Genomic DNA, 7,375 nt, shown 5'->3' with positions numbered 1-7,375 from the left:
ATATATGTATTGAGCGACGGTCCCTTATTTTGCTACACGAAACGGAAATGGGTCTGTTGACTTTATATCTCATCAAAGATTCGCGCCAAAATTCAACATTCATTTGCATTTATCTATTAATGGTACATCTATCTATTAATGGTACATTGGAAAAAGATAGGCTAGTGGTGGCAGAGTATCTTTCTGAGTATTTCTCATCCATGGCCAAAGGAATAGGAGGTGAACAGGCAGATGATTTAACAGAGGAGCATTTTATTGAGCGTAGCAGTCTACATCTCATTTCTTCACATATGGCAGAATCAAATGATCCCTTTTGTTTCAGACCTCTAAATCATTATGAAGTGAAGGGTGCCCTTGAAATTCTTAATACTCGCAAAGCAATTGGATATGAAGGTTTGCAACCCAGAATTTTAAAATTAGTAGCTGTGGAATTGGCTCCTTCACTAACCAGGATTCTCAATACTAGCTTTGAACACGGGACATGGTTATCTGACTGGAAGAAAGGGGTATGGGTACCTGTCCACAAGAGTAACAACAGAGAATGTTGTTTATTTCACAGAAACATTTGCCCGAGTCGAAAACTCGACTCGCCAGTAAAGGAGAGGTTTTCTGCAAACAGAAAACACGCTTAAAACAAACGAAATTACAACATTAACAACTGAAATGAAAACTCACCGACTGTTCGAGCTTAGGGTTTTCAAACAATGACAATAAAACAGCAACCAAACATTCTCGAAAATGAACGTGACGATTTTTCCTCTCAAAGCACATGGGAGATTGCCCGGATGTTTACGTGAACATAGGCCCGCAATGAGAGTTACAGAGAAGAAGTGAAGAATTATCGATCCATTACAGTTTTACCCACCCTCGATAAGCTGTTTGAGAAACTATTGGGAAAGCAGTTTACAGAGTATATGGATCCTAAACTTAGCAATAGCCTGACAGCCTATCGAAAGAACAATGGATGTGAAACCACATTACTGAAACTAGTTGAGCAATGGAAGCAGGATGTAGATAGTAGAAAAGTTGCAGGAGTATTATCCTCTGACATGAGTAAGGCATTTGACTCTGTTAGTCCACCACTGCTCAATAAGAAAATGGAATCATACAACTTTTCAGGATCAGCCCTCAACCTTCTGCGTACGTATTTCTCTCACAGACGGAACAGGGTTAAGTTGGGTCCTGTGACGAGTCAGTGGAAAGATACAATAAGAGGTTGTCCTCAAGGGTCCTCCTTTGGTCCCCTCTTGTGGAACTCATTTCAAAATGATCTCACTTATGTAACTGAGGAGGGAATCTCCATGTATGCAGACGATCATCAAATTTTTGCATCAGGCTCGTCAGCTAGTATTGTTGAAGAGAAACTGCTGAGTGAAGGTAGCAAAATTACTAAATGGTACAAAGAGAACCTGGTACAAGTGAATGTTCAGAAATATCAATCCATGCTTATGGGTTCTGGAACTGAGGCCAAAAATAGTATAACTGACCTGCATATAGCTGGTACTGACATTGAACAATCAAAATCTATCAAACTGTTGGGAGTACCCCTGGACTCTGAACTAAATTTTAGTGAGCATATTACCTAAGTCTGTAAAAAGGCAAGTCAACAGATAGGAGTTTTAAGTCGTCTAAGAAAACCAATACCCACTTACGCTAAACTACAACTTTATAAAGCGGCCATTCTACCTCACTTGACCTACTGCAGTATAATCTGGCATTTCTGCAGAGCCTCAGACAAACGTAAACAAGTTGAAAGACTACAGGAGAGGGCCTTGAGAGCAGTTTTCAACTATAAATCACTCTCTTATGACGGCCTGCTGAAGCTGGCTGAAATTCCATCACTGGTGAACAGAAGGCTCCAGGACATAGCAATCCTTATGTTCAAGGCAAAAAAGAACTTACTTCCTTGTCAAATACAGGAACTATTTATGTCAGAAGTGAACTGCGATAGAAGATATTCTCTAAGAAATGCAGATTTTAGAATCCCTCGCTTTTATACAGTAAAATATGGTAAACACTCTATAAGATACTATGGCCCTCTCCTCTGGTCGAAACTTACAAAAGAGTTACGCAGTGAAGACAGTCTGCACGGATTTAAGAGCAAAATCAGGAGAACGGACATGGCTGTCATGATTGACGATGAATGCAAAAAATGTGCGCTCTGTAATAGTTGCTTTTAACTCAAGGACATTGATAAATAATTTTAACTGTTAATAGGTTAGGTAAATAATTCTGTAAATAGACTCCAGATTTCTTATTTTTAAAGGTTTTACCCTGTGTCCCCAATTAGTGCTATGCACTAGGTTTTCACGACAGATAAATAAAGTTCACTACTAAAAGTTCACTACTACATTGTAATTGTTGCGGGAAGATGGCAGCTTCTTTCAAGTTACTGTCTCTCGTGAAAAAACGAAAACCTCCTGTAAATTTTCCGTATTTTCGAATGGAGGACATAAGCATAAAAGAAGAGCTTGGAATCAGATCCGCGTTTTACAAGTTCGCGTTTTACTAGTCCTCGTTTTACTAGTCCACGTTTTACTAGTCGAGTCCAGTCCAGTCCAGTCCAGTCTGCGACATACAATATGCCTTTGTATTTGTGGAAGTGTTTTGTATTTGTGGAAGTGTTTTGTATTTGTGGAAGTGTTTTGTATTTGTGGAAGTGTTTTGTATTTGTGGAAGTGTTTTGTATTTGTGGAAGTGTTTTGTATTTGTGGAAGTGTTTTGTGATTTGTGGAAGTGTTTGTGATTTGTGGAAGTGTTTTGTATTTGTGGAAGTGTTTTGTATTTGTGGAAGTGTTTTGTATTTGTGGAAGTGTTTTGTGATTTGTGGAAGTGTTTTGTGATGAGAGTAACTAATGTACGAGCCTGCGAGCCGGAGCCGTTTTTTGCGAGCCTCGAGCCTCTTCTTGCGAGCCACTGTTTGTTCTATATATATCTTTCCATTTTCTCTCCTCATTTTATTCTAACAGTCTTTGGCTCCTCTCCAGAAAGCATTTGAAGGTGAAAATCTGAAAAAATATCAAACTAGACGCTCGAGGAGCGTTCACTCAGGCTTCGTAGCGAGCGCTTTACTTGAGAATTCACGACGCGTAAAATTTATTCGAAACTACAAAGCCATAGCATTCACACAAAATACGAGTACAATTTTATGTATCACGAGATCTAAATTTTTTTACCTTTAATGACACTGTAACATCATTATGTTCATATACATTGGTCATATTGGAAAATTTTTTTAGAAGATCAGTCATCAAGAGTATTCATCGTGTCTTCTACTAAGCACTCGTAACTCCATGCAAAGAGCAAAGCAACTTCCACGATCGCTTGCACAATAGTGATTATGTACAAAATATCAAATCGAACCTGATAGAAACCAATTACAGAAACAGGTATTTAACGGAAGAGCTAAGCTTAGATATTTAACATTACTATTCATGTTGCTTCTGTCAGTATCCCTATCCAATTCGCTGTTGTTAGCGCCACCTTCGAGTGAGGTGTTCGTCTCAGCTTTATAGTTTGTTGTTAATCGGCTGTCACAGTTTTGCCAGTATTTTCGCAGTTTAGCGAAAACGCTCGACATCGTTTAGTGTGGGCCTACCACGAACGGTGTGTGCGTTTTTATGTGAGAACAGCGTATAAGACAGGAATCTTTGCCGTGCGACCTTCCCAAAACACAACATTTCGAAAATTGTGCTGTTTACAATCAGCGAGCACACGATAAGACAAGTTGTCGCACTCTCATCCTCAGTTTCCGCGGTTTAAACAAGGAACGCCTGGGACGATATAGCCTGCGTACAGGCTCCCGGCTTGGAGGAGCACAACGGCGCGAAGCAGGGGAAGGGGAGGCTCCCCTTCCTGTGTCCCCACGTCTGTGCCCCCACGAACGGGGAGCCTGTTCGCAGGCTAGGGACCATGACCATAAAAAGGCATTATGTCCAGATTTGGATGTTATTTTCCCGGGGCTCGCAAAAAAATGGCTCCGACTCGTCAAAAGGTCGGCATTAGATAACATAGGGTGAAGTAGACCCGAATGATTAGCATTTTCCGATCAGCGTAGTGACGTCATCTCCTGACCGCACTGTAAACTTCGTAAATTAGGGAACTTAAGCACCGGAGGTTTAAGAGGCAACGGCAACTTTAGCGACCGAAAGAGCCTGGGAAGAGAACAACGTCGTTCCCACTAAAATATAAACGTTAAGCAGGTAGACGAGGTTTGCGGCGGCGACGTCGGTAGCAAACTCTGTTCGCTTTTAAGATAAGCTGTGTGAGAGCGTGTCATCCTTCAGTGAGATGAGAAATCTGCTTCTTTTTTTCTACGATAGTAAAATCATCAGTGACGAAGAATTTTTGACCTTGTACGAAAGTTACAGTTCCAAGAATCCAGAATTCCCTTACAGCTCCTACCTAAGTTTGATTTCGACCAGATGGATGAATCAGAGTGTTAAGCGGAGTTCAGAGTGCGAAAACCGGACATAACGTTATTGGCAAATGTCCTTCAATTACCAGACACTATTCGCTGTCCACAAAGAACAACGTGTGACCGAACTGAAGAGGTTTGTATGCTTCTGAAGCGCCTCTCGTATCCATGTCGCTATTCAGACATGATTCATCGTTTCGCAAGACCAGTTCCTGAAATAAGTATGATTACCAATACAATGATGGATCATATTTTTTGAGCCATGGTCATCGTATTTCACAATGGAATTTTGATATATTGAGTCCGCCAATGCTACAGGAGTATGCAGATGTTATTCATGCAAAGTGTGCACCTCTCAGCAACTGCTTTGGGTTTATTGACGGAACAGTCAGACCAATTTCTCGCCCAGGCCAACACCAAAGAATGGTGTACAATGGCCATAAACAGGTACATTCCCTCAAGTTTCAGTCCGTCGCTCTACCAAATGGACTCATTGGAAATATGTATGGGCCTGTCGGTAAGTTATGTTCACTGGGATGCCATGAATATAAGCTGCCACATAAGGTTTCTTTAATTTATTAATTTTATTTATCCGTTTTGGTATGCAGAGGGGAGAAAACATGATGCAAGCATGTTGGTAGATTCCAATCTTCTCCAGGAATTGGAAAGGAATGCATTTTCCCCAACTGGCCAACCCATGAGTGTTTATGGTGATCCCGCGTATCCACTGCGAATACACCTACAGGCCCCATTTCGCCATGGTGTCCTAACACCGATGATGGAACAATACAATTTTGACATGAGTTCTGTTAGAGTAACTGTGGACTGGCTCTTTGGTGACATCATCAACGACTTCAAGTTTTTGGATTTTAAGAAAAACCTGAAAATTGGAATGAGTAGTGTGGGGAAAATGTATCTTGTATGTGCACTTCTTAATAATGCTGTTACCTGGCTATATGGAAACTAAACCTCAGAGTTTTTTGGTCTAGACCCTCCTTCATTGCAGTATTATTTTAGATAAATTCTCTCAAATAAACCGAGCAGAAATGAAGGCCATTTTAATTACACACAAATTCATTAAGTACTTGAATTCTTCTTGGTGGTCAACAATGCAGAAGTGATCAAACTTGTAACAATAATAATGAATGAACTTGGTTTTTTTTTTCGAATTCACAAAACGCAAGTAAATAATAAGACATCAATTTCAACAAATACCTGTCTTTTTGCTGAAACAAATTAACACTGACTTTACATGTTCATACTTAGGGAAAATGTCATTCTTTCTTCTCAAGAAGCTTTTGAATAACCGACAGAATGGCTTGATTTGTTTGTTGTTGTTACTGTAAGACAGTCACCATCACTCGCTGATTCTGCTCTTGCTCTAGTCTTCTTAGATCCAGCTCTTGTTGTCGTAATTCTCGCTCAGTCTTGACTTTCTCTTGCATGAATTCAACTAGTGGTTCGGTGCGAGCACTTCTCCGTTGGCGCTTCGGTTTCTACTCGCATTCGTCGCCATTCTCTGTTGACTTGCGCTTTTTCGTTTCGCTGTATCGCTCTAAAGCTTTCTGCCTTATGTCCTCTGCCTTGATTTTATCTTCTTTTTGCTTTCTTGACTGGGCATCACCAACTTTGTTTAAGCTTTCTTCTTTCCCGACGAGTTCTTCGAGCAAAACATCTATTTCAGACATATCGTCCACGGATATTCCACTTGCAGTTTCTTCTTGATGCATCTTAGCCTTATACTTCTTCTGGAGAAGAACCCATCGGTCTCTTACTGCCCTCTTATCTTTGAGATGAAAACAGAGTGTCTTCACTTGATTTCACTTTTCTGTGATCGATTCCCACCTTTCTCCCTTGGCAACACTTCCTTTTTTGAATGAAAACAAATCGCTCGCCAGGATTTCTCGAAGCAAAATAACATCATGATCTTAAGTCCACTCCATAGCTCTAAAAGCAAAATACGACAATTCATCTATTTGACCGATGGTCGAGGAAAAATGTAAACTTATTAAGATAAACATAAAAATATTTTCCGTTGAAATGTCTTCGAAAGACTCAATAGTTAAGGTGGCTCGTACCGGTTTTCATCTTTTTGATGGTTTGTAACTTTGAAAGAATACAACAGAAAGACTGACCAAGGCCAGTTCAACACTTTTACGGGGTTGAATTACATAATCATTGGTTATCCAAAAATAAGTGTCATTTCGTCACTAGCAGTTTCCATGGCAACGCTTTCATAGGCTTATTCAGACGCATTTTTTAGCTTGTGGCTTAAATAATTCGAAAACTAACCCGGTGACCCCCTGATTTTTTTCAGTGATTGCTTTTGGCACTTGAAAAGGAAAATGCACAAAGATTTTTAAAAAATTCTACGGAGCGGAATTTCAGAAAATCTACAAAAAGGGCAAATTTCACACATCACAAATTTCCTTCCGTAGAATTTTCTAGTTTTTTTCTGATGATTCCTTTCGACGTGGCGACGGAAGCGTGAAACCAATAGTTCGTGTTGCGGACGATTGCAGGCTGTAAGCTTGGACTAGGCCACGCATCTTTTTAGTGTACGGAGTTGCAGACTAATAAGCAACTCGCTGGACAAGCAGAAGAATTTACTTAAATGAAGGACTCTATGCTACCTCACCCGATGTCACTTTTCAGTACAACAGGACAATATATAAGTACATAACATAGGGTGAGGATTACTCGTAATGATGTCTGAAGCAATACGATAAAACCAAGCCATACTTTTTTTTACGTTGAAAGAGTGTTAGTAATGAAGTCCTTAAATGTAACATATTAAGAGGTAGCAACTTTGAGCGAAGTCACATTTATTCATGATTATGTGCTTGGGCTATAGGTGTACTTTAAAATCAACTACTATCCTTACTATCCCATCGAAGGCTAACATCAGAACCAATATAAAATAGAATTGTGAGTGTTGCAAGTGTCTTTGAGGTTTAC

The 7,375-nt window shown here is 40.0% G+C and overlaps 2 pseudogenes across 1 annotated transcript; one reads left to right on the top strand and one right to left on the bottom strand.

The window, feature by feature from the left end:
• The first annotated feature begins 4,270 nt into the window (after positions 1–4,270).
• LOC148733386 (uncharacterized) lies at positions 4,271–5,629 on the top strand (annotated as a pseudogene). Its single transcript, XR_016000039.1, has 2 exons — positions 4,271–4,934; positions 5,026–5,629. The product of XR_016000039.1 is annotated as an uncharacterized LOC148733386 (transcript).
• On the bottom strand, positions 5,454–6,360 carry LOC148733385 (uncharacterized; annotated as a pseudogene).
• Between the last annotated feature and the right edge of the window lie 1,015 nt (positions 6,361–7,375).

Source organism: Stylophora pistillata, chromosome 4 (genome assembly GCF_964205215.1).
Source record: "Stylophora pistillata chromosome 4, jaStyPist1.2, whole genome shotgun sequence".
NCBI lineage: Eukaryota > Metazoa > Cnidaria > Anthozoa > Scleractinia > Pocilloporidae > Stylophora > Stylophora pistillata.
The sequence above is the reverse complement of the archived record's forward strand: the minus strand, read 5'-3'. Positions and strand labels throughout refer to the sequence as shown.